This window comes from Mustela lutreola, chromosome 4 (assembly GCF_030435805.1).
Source record: "Mustela lutreola isolate mMusLut2 chromosome 4, mMusLut2.pri, whole genome shotgun sequence".
In the NCBI taxonomy this organism is placed as follows: domain Eukaryota; kingdom Metazoa; phylum Chordata; class Mammalia; order Carnivora; family Mustelidae; genus Mustela; species Mustela lutreola.
The window spans coordinates 169661045-169680312 of NC_081293.1; the positions used below are offsets into that span (position 1 = coordinate 169661045).

Sequence of the window (19268 nt, forward strand, 5' to 3'; positions counted from 1 at the left end):
TCTTTGCTGTTTAGAAATCTGTTTGCTGTCAAGGTTTCATTGGCTTGGACTTCATATCACTTTGCCTTAGGTCATTAACAGCCTTTGTGTTTTGGCTCTAATTACAAAGGAATTGATCCCAGGGAAGGCACTCCTCCCTATCTGGGTTATTCATCCTTAAGGCCAGGGATGTCAGTGTGGTCAAAACCAGGCCTTCGAGAGGGAGGAGGGAGGAGGAAGACAGGAATCCAGGCAGTCTCCCCATAACGTGTTAATTGATGGGATCAAGTCTGTCACTGATCTATTGTGGGTTCTATAATGTTCCTTAAGCCTAAAGTAGAAACTGGTAGGATCTGAGATGATAGTGTTTATTAGAAAGGGAAAAAGGGTTTACAGTTTTTATCTAAAAGGAAAAAAAAGGTGTCATTATACCCTCTTCCTCCATATTTTTACAAAAGCATAGGAGTAGACGTTATATGCAGATTTAAAGAAAAAGAAATAAGCTTTATTGTAGAGTTTTTTTTTTTTTTTAACAGAATGGTTTCAATATTGATATGCTGGCTAGCGTCACAATCCAACAGCATCATATCTCTCATAAAACTTATACAATGAAATTGCTTTGGTGCAGAGCAGGCCCTGCACAATGGCTGGGCTGGACAGCACTTGTAGACAGCTACAATTGGTATTTAAAAAATGATGACTAGCCTGACTAATTTGAGTATTATTTAATGTTGGATGTAGAATAATATAACTTATCCAAGCAGTCTGACAGGCTTTGCAGAATATTTTGTCATTATCCATAAGCAAAGATGACAATTAAGTATTTCTGAAGAGACTCAACCTGCTGGCCTAGAACATTAAAAATTGGCATGATACCATCTTTGTGGGGAGAAGGGAGTTAGGGCAGGAATTCAGGAAATGCATTTCATAAGAATTTATAATCCGACCTTTTCTTTCTGATCTCAGGTGATTGGTGTACCTATTAGTGTGCAGCTGATGATTATTCTAAAATAGTTGTATTTCAAGAGAGCTTATAATCCTCAATTTTTTTGTTTCTTGGTTGGTTTTTTAAAGGGTTGATTATTTTTGTTGTTTCACATGGAAGCTTCTCATTGCTGAAATTAACCACTCTGACTAATGAAGGTCAAGATAGAATAACAATGAGACATAATGTTCCATTCAGCATATGATAATATTAAACAATATTTTTTGAATTCACTTAATGGTACATCTGGAATTATTGTCACTCAAGAAGTAGGAACAGATTATTAAGTGGCAGAGACTCTACAGTTTCATTTTAGTCATGGAATTTTGATGTAGGAGCATAGGTATGGATAGATATTTATTTACTGAAGGAAAATTAGTCTTATTACTTTGTTTAGCTGAAAATAGAAGTTGAAACTCAGTGTGGGAGTCTTTGGGCTCTTGGATTAGGGACTCTAACAGTGTCTGGCCAGGTTTACTAAGCAGATACAGCCTTTTCGATTATTAAACCTGATCTTTTAATAATGTCACCCATGTGCTGTGTGGTATGTTTGAAAACTGCTGGTTGCTTTTGGTCTCCGTGGCTACCAGCTTACTGAACAGACAGAATACCATTCAGAAGACAGAACACCCATCATGCAGATTTTTGCATTTTTTTAAACCTAATTGAGTATTAAGTTTTGCTTCTTGCTTATCACTAGAAGACCATAGCTAGGGTTGTATTGTCAGTGATAATCATTAAGTGTTGAGAAGGGACTGCCTTCTTTTGATAAGGAGGTGCCTTAAATCTATACTCAGAGTTTAGACAAGTGTATTTTCTTTCTGTTTGGAGGCATAGCTTTCTAGGCCTTTAATTTCTGCCTTTTGGCAGCTTCATAGGCTGAAACTGTCTATATTTAGAATATTCAGAAAAATAAGTCACATTTCAAGTTCTGATTAGTTCAGAAGGAATCTTCAAAACCAACTAAGACATTCTCACTAAATTTTTATAATAAATAGTTGTTTATTTACCCTGTGTACAATGTTGTGCTAGATCCTGGAAATGTCATTTTTTTCTAACATATTCTGATTTCATTATTCTTATTCTCGATTTCTGGTTGTAGTACTTCGCTTGTATTGGATGTTTTAAATTGAAGTAAGGTTTACATAGGACAAAGTGTGTTAGTCAAAGTATGCAGCTTGGTAAATTTTTGCCTATGGTTTATACTCATGGAACCACGCCCCAGATTAAGATACAGAATATTTATATTACTCTAGAAATTTCCTTTGTGATGACCTTTTCCAGTAAAAAGGAAATCACTATTCTGACTTCTTCTGCTTATAGAGTCACATGTAAATGGCCCTTGTAAATTTTCTTTCTCTTGCTCTGCCTATAAGAGAAGGAAATGTCAATGTCCTCATTTTTCAAGTATTTTGAGTAAGTTGATTTTATGTTTCAGACCTTTGTAGTCAGGAATTTTTAGTAACTGGTGTCACGTTATAACATGTTCTATGTCACTAAAATAGTATTGCTCCATTTAAATATCAAAAGACCCTCCCCTCCAGCACACACATATAAAAACCTTAAAAACATAAAAAAATTTACCTGCAAGAGTAGACACTGTTCTTCAAAGTTAAAGACTTACATGGCTATAGTATCAGAATTAATAAATGCTCTTACATCGTTTTAGTGAATATCTTTAACAGTGCCAGTATCAGTTTTTCTGACTTAATAGATCTGAATCTCTTTGGTTATATAGATTGGCTACTGTCTATTTTGGGCCCACTTGGAATGCAAATATTTGATACTATATGTGGATGAATCCTTACAAAGCAGGAAGTCTAGCTTCTGTAGCTCTGTTGCCATCTTGAAGTATTTCACTGAGCTTTTCCTTTACTGAAATTTCCCATGTCTAAAAATGGGAGTAGTATGTCTGTCTGCTCTTTATCTGCTTTGAGGAAATGCAATTTTAGTTTCTGTGGTCAGAATAATTTAGGTTTAAGAAAAAAGTACTATCAGTAAAGTGTTATAGTCATTAAATGCACATTTTTGGTACTTAATTTTACTTAATGTTATTTAAAAATCAATATATTGAGTTCTACAAAAATTTGAAAATTTTATTTTTCTCTTTAAATTTTATAAAGTGACAGAAAAATTTCATCTTTTCTTTTGGTGGAATAAAGAAAACCAGTTTTGTACTGCTTTCATTTGGTTACATCCTTCTTGATAAAGCCAGTTATTCTCCAAAGTATAAACACTTCAAGTACAATGAACATTTATTCAATTAGCATTTATCTCACTTAGTCCTCCTCCTGTCTCCCTCCCATGTTTAACTTTTTGAGGCCTCAAGGGTACCATTTAAGGTGTGCTGTGGTGGGAATTGTGCCCTGGTTTAACACATTAATATGGCTTCCAGAGACCCTGTCTTATTAGTCTAGTGAAGAGAGCAACATGTTACCTTTTGAGAAACAGCATGCCTCTGGGCAAATAGTTTTTTTTTTTCTTTTTTCATTTAATCCCTCCTTCCAAAATTTTGTTATAGTTGTAATAAATTCAACAGAACATCTAGTATGTCTGTGAAGGGGAAAAAGAAATAACTAACGTGCCAATAAAGCGTTAGGATTTAGTGAGCTTAGTAGTGATGGGGACATGTTGGATATGTGTGTTGAGATGTCAGTTCTCTTGAGCTCTGGTGTGGCTGGCCCTGTAGTTGTCTGGATGCCCACATCACCTCGAGTAGGTAGCTAGATGCTGGAAAGGATTTGGGATACATGTGATACCCCATGTGGTTTATCTTTGATGGACACCAGAAGAACAGCTGTTGCCCTTTGTTTTCATTACTAAGTTGGAACTGACAGCTTCTCAGTTTTAATAGTGAGCATATTTCTAAGAATAATGTAATTATCTCAAATTTTGAGCCATTGTGTGGAAGACAGTCAAAAGAATATACTCTAGAAATATTAGGTCACCAAGAAACTATACAATTAAACAGGCATCTCTTTGATAGAGCAACAAATGAGTCACACTCCTTTCTTTACATGCATTTCAGGGCCATTCTTGACAACCAGTCTATGTGAGGTTAAACTTGGATCTATTGTTTTGGTGTAATTTCTGTGAATCAGTTGAGATGTTAATAGTTACCATGTTCATTCAAAAATGCCTATTCACAACTGGACCATTTTCCCATATAAGTCCTACTTCTTATTAAATAATTGTGTCAGAGTGCTGTTTTTACTGTTAGTATGTTTGGCATTTTTGTACTATATTATTTTGTTTTCCCCTTTATTAGCTTTTGTCATATGGAACAAGATAATTTAGGAATATAGCCATTTCCCTTTCCTACAGCTTTAACTGGCTATTAGTACTTAGCTGCATTGGATTTTAGATTCTTTCCTCTTACTTAAAGCAAAAGTACAAATACTTGTGTATACACATAAATACTTACCTCTAAGTCAGCATTCAAGCAGTGGGTGTAAAAGAAAAATATTATGCTACATAACTTCAGATAAGTAGAATACCACAGACTGCTAATGTCACAAATATGGGAAAATAATTACAGATAACAGAGATTTATGTTGGGACATGGTCGTATAGGAGCCTGGGAAAGTTAAATAAAGCTAATATAACTTTTGACTTGTTTTGCTGTACCATCTTTTCTTTCCTTTCGACAATATATTTCTGATGTGAAATTTCCTTTTGGGTTTCTCGCATGTTATTGTTTGACATTGTAATTTTTAGTATCAAGAAAATATTTTAAGCTAAATAAGATAGAAAAATATTTTTCTTCTGGATATTTATATACTTACTCTGCTAGTACAGAAATGGAATAAAAATACCCACTGGTTATTTTTAAATTCTCTGATTACTTATTTTCACTTAAGTATTGGTTTCCCTAATTGTTAGTCTATCATTTGTTCAGCAGAAATTACACATGAGTTTTCAGTGATCTCTTGTTTTCATTATCACAATGGATCAGATTCATATCCTGTATAAACCATGGGGAGTCTATGGGGAAAAATGACCATATATGGAAACTTTCCCCATAAACTCCCCATGGAGTTACACAGGATGTGAATAGGATTCATTGTTGTTATGGATTCTGAGTTGGAAAAGTCACTGCTAATGTGTATTTTTAACAATAATAATAGTCATTGCATTAAATTATGTCAAGTAGCTTTAAATTATCAATATAAGACTATATGTGAATTGCTATTTTAAAAAATTGTTTTTCAGAGAGTATAGCTATCTCACCATATTTTTTCCTAACAAATAGAAAGCATTTATTAACATGTTTATTAATATGTTAATTAGCAAATACACAAATTTTGAATTATTTACAGGTTCTCTGATGTCGTAACTGCTGTGCTAGAATAGTGAATTATAAAATTTTCCTTGTGGAGATTTTGCTTGTATTAATAATGGATTTGTGTAATTGTGAACTAAAAGATGAAAATACAATTTAATACATGTTGTAGAAAGGGCAGCATCCATGTGCCAGGTTCAGTGACTAACTGTAGATACTCTGGTGCTCGATTGCCTGGATTCAGATCTTGGCTCTACTACATTCTACCAGGGTTGGCCACTTACCATCTAAGCTCTTCTGGCCCCAAATACGGCTCAACCAATTAACTCTTGATATTAGAGGATCTTGGTGTTAGGGGAATCTCCTTTTTGGAGCCAGGATGTTGTTAGCACTTATTAAGGGTTACCTGTGGAGCAGTGAGAAACACTGGTTAAAGAAAGGGAAATGTCGCTTCCTAAGACTGGGTGGAAGTTCTTTTATGCAAGTTTTTGAAGTAACTTAGTGAGAGATCTGAAGAAAGGAGACTGCATGAAACTGGATAAAACTGGTTAGAGTTGGCAAATGTCCAGGTATTTCTCATTATTGGTCACCCACATGGCAGGTATCACTAATTGATCAAGTAGTCTTGTGGGATTGGATTAAGCCACTAAAATTTGAAATGTTTTCCTCTTAAAACATTGTCTTTTAACTGTGTAACTGTTTTCTACATTAATGTGAATCATAGTCACATAAATATTGTATCCTGCAAATAATTATTGAATTAAAAAATTAGGACTCTTAAGAGTTCTGGTAATAATAAAATATAAATAATAAGATATAAAATAAACATACCATTCTGTGACACATTATGGTTCTCAGAAATGTCAAAAGGTTAATGATTCAGAGCTACCACTGGTCTCTTTTGGATGAAATTTACACCAATTTAGACCTAACCCTAGAGTGTGGTAGGGTACCTATCATACACTAAGGACTCTTTCTTTAGAATTTGAATCTACTGTGGCTTAAGGTAATATTATTGAAAATATGTTGTGTGGGCTTTATAGGATGTTAATATTGAGTTTAATTAAATATTCTAGCTAAGAAGTGTATTACACCAAACTGGCACATATCAGAAACATCTGAGTGACACAGCAGAATAGCATATGGATTTTTATTATTAAGCCCATATTTGTTATATGTAAACTGTTATGTACTGATACCTAGTTATATATTGATAGTTAACACTTCATTTAAGTTTGCTTATTTTTTTTAAGATTATTAAATAAAGGGGTGCCTAGGTGGGTCAGTGGGTTAAAGCCTCTGTCTTGGGCTCAAGTCATGGTCCCGGGGTCCTGGGATCGAGCCCTGCATTGGGCTCTCTGCTCAGTGGGGAGCCAGCTTCCTTCTCTCTCTCTCTGCCTGCCTCTCTGCCTACTTGAGATCTGTTTCAAATAAATAAATAAAATTTCTTAAAAAAGATTATTAAATAAAAATAATGAAGTATTATCAACACCAGTTTATTTACAGTGTGAAAACTAAGGATTGTCTCCTGCCAATCCTAATATAATTTTAGGAATTGGAAAAATTGTTTTCTATTTCTTTGTGAGAGTTTCCAACTGTTAAAATTCAGGCTTATTGGCATATTTTGAGAAGTACTGAGCGTCACTGGAATGCATATAGATTAGGAAATCACAATGACTCCATTAGAGTATTATTTACCACTTATGTCCTTCATCCTTAGCTACTTCTAGAACACCTAAGGTTAGCAGGAGGCTTTGGTAGGATTTGGCTTGGTGTGATGCATGGACTTGAATCAGGATTCTGGAATTTTTCATCTGAAACTTTCCTAGATTTGTTTTAGTATAATGATGTTTCAATAATCTATTGCTGTATAACAAAGTACCCCAAAACATAGTGGCTTAATATAAGCATTTATTATTGTAGTTCACAGTTCTATGGGTTGGCTATACCCAGTGGTGGTTCTGTTGTGGGGTCTCTAATACAGTCAGATGTCCTTTGGGGCAAGTGTCATCTAAAGTCTATTTATTAATTTGTTAATTTATCAGACAGAAATCACAAGTAGGCAGAGAGGCAGGCAGAGAGTGAGAAAGGGAAGCAGGCTCCCTGCTGAGCAGAGAGCCTGATTCGGGGCTCAATCCCAGGACCCTAAGACCATGACCAGAGCCGAAGGCAGAGGCTTTAACCCACTGAGCCACCCAGGTGCCCCTAGTAAGTGCTTTTTGATGAGAACCCTATTTTATAGGTGCTATGAGGCCTTGAAGTTTTGTTACAGGATTTTTTGAAAAGAGAAGAGAAAATAATAGCTATTCTCCCATCATACATCAGAATTTTATTGAAATTTCATACTATTATATTTCAGAGAACTTTGAGACACTCTTGAAGTAAAGATTTTTTTTTTTTTTGAAGATTTTATTTATTTATTTGACAGATAGAGATCACAAGTAGGTAGAGAGGCAGGCAGAGAGACGAGGAGGAAGCAGGTTCCCTGATGAGCAGAGAGCCTGATGTGGGGCTTGATCCCAGGACCCTGGGATCATGACCCGAGCTGAAGGCAGAGGCTTTAACCCACTGAGCCACCCAGGTGCCCCAGGAGTCATCCAAAGTCTTAACCTGAGCTGGAGGTCCAGGATAGCTCTCCCACTTGATTATCAGTTGAAGTTGGCTGTTGAAGTGGGACTCAGCTGGGGGTGTAGGCAGGTAAACTTATACTTATTCTCTCCATGAGGTTCAAGTTTCTAATAGCATGGTGCTAGGTTCTCAGGGGAAGCATCCCATGATGGAGCATTCTAAGAATCCCAGGAGGAAACTGCAGGGTTTCTTATGGCCTAGTCTTGGAAGTCTCAGGAGCCACAACCACCATATTATGTTGGCCAGCCAAGTCACCAGGACAAGCCCAGATTCAAAGTGAAGGGGATTAGACTCCTCCTTTTGGTGAGAGAATGGCAAGTTTCGATTGTAGAAGAGCAAGTAGGATGGAAAATATTTTTGTGGCCATCTTTGGAAAATATAGTTCACTACAAGTGGTTCTAAACTCTTCTATGAAGTTGGTTCCGCAGAATGCTGGTGGGCTTCTCTAAGTCAGGGGTCTGCCAATTTTTCCTGTAGTGGACCAGATAGTAAATATTTTATATGTGTGGCCCATACAGTCTTTTTTGCAACTATTCAGCTCAGCCATTGTGCAAATAAGCAGCCATAGTCAAATGAGTGTGTCTCTCTTCTAGTAAAACTTTTTTTTTTTTTTTTTTTTTTTATAAATATTTTATTTATTTATTTGAGAGAGAGACAGTGAGAGAGAGCATGAGCGAGGAGAAGGTCAGAGAGAGAAGCAGACTCCCCATGGAGCTGGGAGCCTGATGCGGGACTCGATCCCAGGACTCCAGGATCATGACCTGAGCCGAAGGCAGTCGTCCAACCAACTGAGCCACCCAGGCGTCCCCTCTTCTAGTAAAACTTTATTTATGAACACAGAAATGTGAATTTCATATAATTTTCACATACCAAAAAATGCTCTTCTTTTATTTTTTTTTGCCCCCAACCATTTAAAAATGTTAAAAAAAAATGTTATATCAAGGGCTGCAAAACCAGGTGTAGGCAGGTTTTGGCCCATACGCCTTAGTTCAATGACCTGGCTCTTAATCTGAATTTCCTTTTTAATAACTGCAAAGCTAAAAGAAAAACAGATATATTCAATATTCATAATAACTACTTTTGGGGTGCCTGGGTAGCTCAGTCGTTAAGTGTCTGTCTTTGGCTCGGATCATGATTCCAGGGTCCTGGGATTGAGCCCCGCATCAGGCTCTCTGCTCAGCAGGAAGCCTGCTTCTCCCTCTCCCACTTCCTCTGCTTATGTTCCCTCTCTCACTGTGTCTCTCTCTGTCAAATGAATAAATAAAATCTTTTAAAAAAATAATAACTAATTTTGATGTATAAGTAAGACTGATAGATGAACTTATGTTCTTGGTTGATTTTATGACTAAATGTTATACATTTAAACTTATAAATGTACTCTGTTTTACATATTGGGTTCTTGCATATTAGTTTGTTTGAAAAAGATTGTGTTAAAAATGAGTGAGAAAGGGGGACCTGGGTGGCTTAGTGGGTTCTTAACCACATCTGCCTTTGGCTTAGGTCGTGATCCTAGGGTCCTGGGATGGAGCCCTGTGTCCCTCCCACTGAGCAGGGAACCTTCTTTTCTCCCTCTGCTGCTGTTCCTGCTTGTGCTCTCTTGCACTCTCTCTGCCAAATAAATAAATAAATAAATAATATTTTTTAAAAAAAGAGGGAGAGAAAAAACAAAGTAGACAAAACCCTATGACAAGACTTTTAGTCTGTTATCAGAATAACATAGGTGAAAAAAGTAAGACAGGATATAGAGACTGTGATTCAATTTTACAAATATTTGTTGAATACATAGGATTAACATGTGAGAAGAAATAAGAGCAAAAAGCTTTCAAGAAATTTAAAGTTCAACTGGATATAGGTGGTGAGTCAGGAAGAGAAGGAGAACAGAGAGATTAATAATACTAAAATTGTATTTCTCATTCAGTTAAAACAGTGTAGATGAGATTATTTTTGATATCAGTACCCACGGATCAAAGAAAAATAGTTGGTTCGCATTGGAATTGGCATTGCATAATATGCCAAATATGACAAGGGAAAACAATTTTTTCTTTAGATAATTTTATTGAAGGACAATTTACATAGGATAAAATATATAACAGTTTGATGAATTTTGGCAAATATATACATATATGTAACCATCCTTATCATTACAATCAAGATAGAGAACATCCCTATAACCTTAGAAAGTTCCTTTGTGTCCCTTTGCAGTCAATTTCCAAATCTCTAGAATTTCATATAAATGGGAACATACAATGTATACTATTTTTGTGAATAACTTCTTTTGTTCAGCATAATGTTTTCAACTGTATTTGTGGCCTTCGATAATTCATTTCTTTTTATTACTGAGTTAATAGAAATAACATAATTGGCTCAGCCATATGCCCATTGATACTGAGTTGTTACCTGTTTTGGGTTCTTATGAGTAATGCTACTATAATTGTATAATTCTCAGAGTGGACATATGTTTTATTTTCTTTTGGGTAAAGACCTAGAAAGGCAAGTGCTGAGAAGCTTCCAAACTTTTCCAAAACAATTATACTTTTTTACATTCCCATCAGCAACATGTGGGAGCATAGTTGCTTTATATTCTTGTCAACACTTGGTATTGTCAGTGATTTTAATTTTAGCTAATTTAGTGGATGTGTAGTGATAACATTTTGTGACAATTTTAATTTGCATTTCCCTCATTCTTAAAGATGTTGAACAGCTTTTCATGTGCTTATTGGCCATTGATCTGTTTTCATTGTTGAAGTGTCTGTTCAAGTACTTTACTCATTTTAAAAATTGGGTGTTCATCTTAGTGAGTTTTGAGGGTTCTTCATATATTTTGATACAAGTCCTTTGTTAGATATATGTATTGACACTATTTTCTTATAGCTAATAGCTTTTAGTTTTATTAGTCATGTGGTTTTTAATTTTGATGAAGTCCAGGTTTTCAATTTCTTGAGTCAGATATAAGAAATGTTCGCCTACCCAAGATTGTAATGTTTTTTCCTTACCTTTTCTCCCAAAATTTCTATATGTTTTGCTTCTGTGTGTGTTATGATCTATTTTGAGTAAAGTTTCATATATAGTTTGAAATAAAGGTGGACATTCATGCTTTCCACCAAAATTCAGTTGTTTCAGTGCCATTTCTTGAAAGGACAGTCCTTTCCTCATTGAATTGGTAACTTTATAAAAAATCATTTGACCCTATATTTCTTTTCTTTGTATTTTATTCTAGAGATCTGTGTGTTTATTCTCAGAACAATAGCATAGTCTAGATTGCTATGGTTTTATCATCACTTCTGAAATCAGGTAGGGTAAGCCCTCCAGGTCTGTTCTTTATCAAAATTGCTTTGGTTATACTCGATCCTTTCGTATCCACAGAAATTTTAAAATTTGCTTGTCAGTTTCTGCAAACAGTCCTGCTGGGATTTTGATTGGAAATGTGTTTTAATCTAGAAAGCAATTTGGGAATAGTTGACTTTTTAACAATATTGGGCTTTCCAGTTCATAAACATGGTATTTCTGTCTCTTCGTATGGTTTAATGTCACCCAACAATGTTAAAATAGTTATGAACTGGGGCACCTGAGTGGCTCAGTTAATTGAGTGTCTGCCTTCGGCTCAGGTCATGATTCTAGGGTCCTGGAATTGAGCCCCATGTTGGGCTTCCTGCTCTGCGGGAGTCTGCTTTTCCCTCTCCCTGCCACTCTCTCTCTTTCTCTGTCAAATAAATAAATAAAATCTTAAAAAATAAATAAATAAAATAGTTATAAACTTAAAAGAAGAGGTTTTTTTTTTTTTTTTAAATTGATAAAAGAATGCTTATCTGGAGTAGAGTATCTTACCCACCGAATACAAGTTCCTTGAAAAAGTAGAGTAAAATGTAAAAGTGATGGTATTAGTAAAATGTCATTAATTTGAGTTAGGAGGACTTGTTTGAACTTCTGAAAACATCTTAAATAGCCTAAAAAATGAAACTTCACAAAACAAATGTTGCCATGAAGAAGTCTTTTGTGGATATGTATTAACAAGTAAGAATGGTTTATACCTAGAACACTTAAAATTATTTTCGTGTAAAATGTTTTTATAGTCCCCCAAACATTTGCTTTTTCAACAAGACAAACTATATTTCTTACTCTTGTTTTTTATATTTTAGAAAATCACTTTATTATATTTTAGAAGTAATTTCACTTTAGCTTTTGCCAAAATATTTACATTTCTTTAGTTAGAAAGATCTAAGCTTAAGAATTTTTATATTTGAAAACAGGATCCCCTTCTTATGAAATTGGTCTTGTGGCCCTGTTGAGTTATTGGCCTTTTTACAAATCTGATAAATCTTTGGATTCTTATGATTTCAGAGATTTAAACTAGCCTTTCTCCAAAAACAGATTCAGTTTGGCATTTGTCACCTTTAAAAATTAAATTGAGCTCAAATTGACTTTAATAACCTTTTCTAATTATTTGACATTAGTTCGATAATTTCCAAAAGTCTTTAACCTGTATAAAGGCAGATTTGATAGAGATTGAACTGATTTCCAATAGCATGCTATATGTATGCATTATAAATATGGATCTGTAAACATTTATCTGATGTCTAAAGCAACTAACATCAATACCCCCACCCCTGTTTCAGGTGGTTTATAAAATGGCAGTCCTGTAATAACCCCCAGTTAACTAATGTCATCTTTGAAAGCTGTGGAAATGAATATACTTTTGGGGTTTGAGTTCTTCTGTACTGACTTTTTCTCACCCTCTTCCTGTGTTGGTTCCAGGTAGACCTACTTTGTTATTTTTGGTGTAACTACATAGTACAGTGCTTAAGAAGAGGGCGTTGAGACAGACAAAAACATTATTTTACTGTGTTGCTGTGGGCATGATCTTTTTCAGCCTCAGTTTATTCATATTAAAACGGAGATAATAGATTACCTCATGGGACTGTTGTAATGCTCTAATGAAATAGGTAGGTAGGATGACAAGCCCTTAATGGCACATGATAAGTAATCTATAGTTTAATTATTTTAAAAGTTTTCTATCCAGAAACACTAGACCCTGCATGTATATTTGATATAAACTAGAGTATAATCAAGGTATAATGATAGCATCATATGGATACAAATTGCAAATAATGAGGAAAAAAATTGTTTTAAGTGGAAAACTTTTAAGTTTGGTCCCTGCCTTCTGGCAGTCTACATTCTAAGTGAACAAGAAGAATTAAATTGTAAGTCATTCATATATACTTTATTTACATTGACACTGATTTATATAAATCTTTTACACATGCATAATTTACATGTGAGCAGTCCTTTTCTTGCTTCTCTTTGCATCCATGGTCTTCTCACTTCTAGTAGTATTCTCTTGGGTTTCCGTAATAGTCACCTTAACTTGTCTCAGCTCCCCTTACTTTTTTGCCCTTTAAAAAAATTGAGATCTAACTACTATACAATAAAAGACACAGATATTAAATGTTCAATTCCATGAGTTTTGACAATTTTACTTTCACACACACCTGTAAGCACCATCCACATAGGATAGAGAGCACTTCTGTCACTTCAGAAAATTCCCTTTGCCCCTTCCAGTTTCCCTCCTTAGGAGGCAATCATTTTCTGATTTGTATATTTAGGGTTAGTTTTACATTGGACTTAGCATATAGGAATTGTGCCATTTGTATTCTTTTATGCCAAATAGCTGTTCAATACCCAGCATCTGTTCAAAACATTCTCAAGAACTCTTCAGTGCTTTTTGAACTAAATATGAACTTTTTGCCCAGGGGTTTAAAGCTAACCACCATGTGGTCCCTACTGTTCTTTCCCAGCTTAACTCCTACTATTACCCTGCATGTATTATTTGCTTTTTCCTGACTGCCTTTTCTCATGACAGGCCTTCTATTTGGATCTTACCCTTATTTCCAGCTATTCAGATCTCACCTGCTATTTCACTCTAAAGTTCATCTCTTACCAGTTACTCCATGCCTTTCCCTGGTCCTCCTAATGCTATTCTCATTTTTAAAAAAGTCATCCTTTGATCATCATCATAGACATTCCTTTAACACAACAGATATTCTCAACTCTTTTTCCAAAGTCATCATTCCCCTGTTGCCCCCTCTTCCACCCTACCCTTATAGTCACTGCTCCTTAGTGAAAAACATCACACATTTCGAATACATTTTTGCACTTTTCTTTTTTTAAAGATTTTATTTTTAAGTAATCTCTTTATCTAACATGGGGCTCGAACTCACAACACCGAGATCAAGGGTTGCACACTGTACTGACTGAGCCAGCCAGGTGCCTCACCTTGTTGCACTTCATAATGCAAAGTGCATTGTTCCTGGTTTGCCTGCTTTGGAGTCTGACTTTCTGGGCTGGAATCCTTACCCTTGCAACTGTGTAACACTGGATAGGTTAACTAACTTCTCTTCACCTCAGTGTATTCTCTAAAATGAGCATATACATAGTACTATATCATGGGACTGTTTTGAGTTTTAAATCCCATAAAATGCTTATTACCTAGTAAAGGCTCAATGAATATTAACCTTTTATTAGATATTATTATATTAGAGTCTTTGATGTTATTGCCTTATCCTTCCAATTGCATTCCATTTTCTCTAGGACTTGGGAAGTTTACTCACCTTGTGGCTACCAAACTAAATATTAAAGGCAATTTGTCCATCTAATAGTTTTTTTTAGGAAAGTCTATGATGTGTTGGGAAGAGCTGTTTAAAGACAGAACATTAGTGGTCCTGGTTTTATGCTTACTTCACCTAATACCTGTGCTTAATCTCATTTCTCAGTGTCTTGCTTATTAAATACTATAATGTCAGTTTCCATCTCTTTATTGAGGAAAATGTGGAATTCGTACGTTTGTAGTGGTACTATATTTTAGCTTAGCTCAAGCTTGATATTCAAGGAGAATCTTTTAAATACAAATAATATTCCCCAATTTATCTGGTTTATGTGTTCGTATTTTTGTTTGTTAACTTTTCTTAAAGTCACACACATCTGTAATTCTTTCTTATAAAGCTTTATGATACTTGATATAGATTCTGTGGCAAATTATGCATTACTTAAACTCCATTTAATTCAGTTAAACGGCATTTGATAAAGTCTTCTTGATTCTTACGTGGGGTGCACAGAATTATTGCTGTTTAAGGAGGAATAATAGGGAAACAAAAGACCCATGAGTTTCCTTTTGGATTTGTTTCCTTTAGATTTTATACTGGCATGTTACAGAGATGTTTTTGTTTGGCTCTCTCAAGGGGAACAGACAGCATTCCCACTGTACCCAGTAATATTATCCATATTATGAAATACTTTTACTGTGTTGTTGTGGCTTCAAGGTTTCACTAAGTAAAGACTCTGTGCCTACCTTTGATTCCATGTAGAGAATTGGAGAGTTGGGTTTTTTAGGTATAATATACTTAGGTCTCTGAGTCCTTGGGTCTTCATCTGCTGGGTAGTCACCAGCTGCACACCTGACTATAGTCCATTTGTTTTTAGTATTAAATTGACCTTTTCCAGGCTCTCTTGTGGAGGAAGTTGGAGTCTGCATAACACCAGCTGTGTGTGGTATGAGAATGGAACAATAAGTCAGGGATGGAGAGTATGCCTTGCCTTTGTTTCCTGAAATTGTGCATTGATTTCTTTTGTCAGTAGAGTATTTCAAATGAATGAGAGCAACATTTTCTATTTTTAGGTTTTTTTGGGGGGGTATACCTTTTTAAAAAGCAAATCATCATCTGCAAATTCAAATTTTATTCAGTATATCTAATTTGCTTAAAGTAAAGTACATATATAGTAGAAATATTAACTTTCTTTCAATTTCATCATTTTCAAACCCTTTTACTTCACAAGAACTTGATTATTTAAAGCTGCTGTTTAGATTTTTTCTTTTTAATAAATGAAATGTCTCCATTTTAACCACTGCTGCCAGCATGAAAATAGCTTTTTCGTAAATACTTTAAGAATTTTCTCTACTTGACAAGTTTAAGCAGGATAAAACTGGACTGTTTATAGAATTAATTTTCCCTTTCCTTTGGCATTGAATATACTCTATTTTGTAGTTTCAAAAAATTAGGGTTAGCCTTTGAGTAAATTCTTTGCAGACTAAACAATCCTCAGAGAATTTGCTAGTTCAGGATCTAATATGAACAACTAGATGATTGGGAATTTTTGAGATACAGACAAAAAAATATATAGCTTCATGCCTATTTCATAAATCATTCTGGAGGTTTCTTAGGGTTTAAGCGTTTAAAAGCCCGAGATACTGGTTTTTCTTTTTCTGACCTGGACTGCATTTGTGGAGGTCCCATGCTGGCAAGTAAAATAGTTACTTTCTATTTAAGAACTCTCTCTGGGAATTGTTTATTATGGTTTGGGAAGTTCATTCCACACATGAAGCCTTGACTTTTCTGTGTTTTATTAGACCACCTTACTCCTAAAGCACTAAAAATTCTGTTTGGCCTTTCGCGCCGTGAGCCACCTCCCTAATATTAAGTGAACAGCACTCTGTGGCAGTCACAGTTACTGTTACTGATGATTGGATGTCAGTCCAAACGATGCAGCATATTTCATCATTTGTCTTGTATGGCGCCCCCAAAAATGTCATGTCTGGAATGAGGGACAGTGTGATATTTATCATGAATCAGTAGAATCTGGATAGGAAATTACTGGGTATTTTACTCCTTTTGCTGACTGGACTTTATTTTTCTGCTTTTGAAAATCGGTAGTAGAAACAAGACTAACGTAGCAGCTGTGCTAGGTTTTGTACTTCATTTCCTTCCCAGCCCCTGTGAAAATGAGATAATCATTCAAGCTGCCTTTTCTGGGAATCCTGTTGAAACAGAAAAAGGAAGTGGGGCCAGGAGCCTTTAGGTGGCAGTTATGGCTTTTCCTGGGGCAACCATCTATTGCATTCATACGCTTTTGGGTTTGGATGCCCATTTTGTATTCTGAAATAGTAGTCACCTAATAATAAAATGCCCTGTATCAGATGGGAAAACCCCAATTGCTTGACTCTTCCAACCCAGTCTCAATTTAAAATCCTTTTCGACTGGTAGGAATGGGTGTGATACTAGTGGCAGACTTTTTTTTTTTTTTTTTTTTAATTTTTTTTTATGCCGTTGTTTAACACTTCAGCCTACAGGCCTGTTAGACTCTTACAAAATTCAGCAGGTTGCTTCGTATGAAGTTTCTTCCTCCTTCTAACCAGACTGAAAGCTCTCGGTTGGCCCCAGCACCCTGGCTGCAGGCACGCAGGGAGTATGACATGGAGAGAGCTGTCCTGCCCTAAGCAGCTGCCATGGAAGCCTCATGGGCAGTCGGAGCAATTGTGTGTGCCATGTTTTAGGAGGCAGCCTTCCCCTGAACATTGGTATTTTATGCTGGTGATCAGAAGAATTTGGTGTTTGGGAGCAAGGTCCTATGATCTTGTATTTTGTATGAAAATACACAGCATTGCCTTTTTATGTTCTACCCTTAATGTACAGTACTACCACCAAAGCTTCCTGAGGAGAGCCAATTTTAAGATGAAGAGGCAAAGATTTTATGATGCCATTTAAACTGAGCAAGACTCAGGTTAACTCAGATGTCGTGGATTAGACATCTGATAGTCCTGTGGTAGAAGACTGATCCAGAGAAGTTAATCTTAGCCTCTGACCATCATCTTTTGAGTTGACTGGACGGTTTCTTTGAAAATCAGGATAATTGAGTGCTATAATCTTTTCAAATTCTCCTATTGGAGGTGGAAAATATTTTATTCAATTTTCATTATCCTATTAAAGTTATCTATTACATGTCAGCATACTGTGTTGCACTTAAGTTTTTTAAAATTGTTATGTTCCCTGGTGGTTTTGTTTGTTTGTTTTTTTACTGCTGCTGAAGTGTGAGGGAGAGATCACACGAGACTTTTAATTATATGGCAAATATCATTATCTTAAATTTCATGAAATTATTTTTAGGTAGAGTTGACTCCAATATCTGATACTAGAGTTTAGCTTATCACTGCCCAACATTTAAGTTGTCAAGTTGCTGGTAACTGGTTGCTTTGGGAAATGATTTACTACAGTGGGCTTCTGGGGGACATTAGTCTATATAGGAATGAGAATGACCCTAGACTGCATTGAAATAGTTATTTCAGATACTTGTGCTTGTTGTGTAGAGATTATGAGGAGAAAAATTTTTTGTAAAATATTTAGTGCCCTATGTTCTTTAAGGCGGGGGATGATCGTGGGAGAGAAAAGCCTGGGCTTTTACCACTGTAGTCTTAAGTGGGAAATACTTGCTAAATGCTAGGTGCTAAAAGGATAGATCTAATGCAGTAACTTTCCTGTAATTTATCTGGAGCCTTCTTCATTGCTAATGATCATTCCTAATCTACTTGGAAGATAGTTCTAATATGCCAACTAGAGGAGACCACAGCAGATGGTAGGGTTTGGCAGTTGCTATTGCTGAAAAAGACTTTCTCACTCTGGTTCCAGTATTAATCTTTGCTGGCCAGTTTTAATCCTCCTCATAAATAAGACTATCCCCTAGTGAGCTTTGATTGATACCCTAATGACATTTTTATCTCTTAGAGTTAGGGTGAGAGCTATTTTAAAACATGAAACCATTTTAATCTTTTTATATCTAAAATAACACGTGGTGGGATGCCTGGGTGGCTCAGTCAGCTAAACGCCTGCCTTCCGCTCAGGTCATGATCCCAGGGTTCTGGGATCAAGTCCCGCATCAGACTCCTTGCTCAGTCAGGAACCTGCTTCTTCTTCTGCCTCTGCCTGCCACTCCACTTGCTTGTGCTCTTTCTCTCCCTTTCTCTCTCCTCTCTCTGTGTCAAATGAATAAATAAAATCTTTTTTAAAAAGAAAAAAAAAACCAACATGTGGTTTCCTTAACGTTCCAGAGTTCATTTTCACTGTAGACATTTTAAATAATACAAATAGTGAAAAAAGAGAGGGAGAAGAAAGAAAAGGCTCTGAGATTTGGAGTCAGATAGATGGGATTGAATCTTTGTTTGGCTTTTTTTTTTTTTTTTTTTAAAGATTTTATTTATTTATTTGACAGACAGAGATCACAAGTAGGCAGAGAGGCAGAGAAAGAGAGGGGAGGAAGCAGGCTCCCCGCTGAGCAGAGAGCCCCATGCGGGACTCGATCCCGGGACCCCGAGATCATGACCCGAGCTGAAGGCAGCGGCCCAACCCACTGAGCCACCCAGGCGCTCCTTTGTTTGGCTTTTTACTGGGCAAGTAATCTTTGATTAATTTGTAATCTTTCAGTTGAGGACAACACATAGCCCATGCTGAAAGGGTATATGTAAATAGCTTAAAATCGTTCTCTACAAATGCTAAGTGTTGAGTGGGTAGTTATACAAGTATAGCTACAAGTCAGCATGTATGGACTGAGCACTTACAGGGCAGTGTACTGACA

At 35.9% G+C, this 19268-nt stretch overlaps 1 protein-coding gene across 11 annotated transcripts in view; it reads left to right on the forward strand.

Moving 5' to 3' along the window:
* The window catches only part of ST7 (suppression of tumorigenicity 7), a 250897-nt gene that overhangs the window by 49238 nt on the left and 182391 nt on the right, over nt 1-19268 (forward strand). The window lies entirely within an intron of this gene.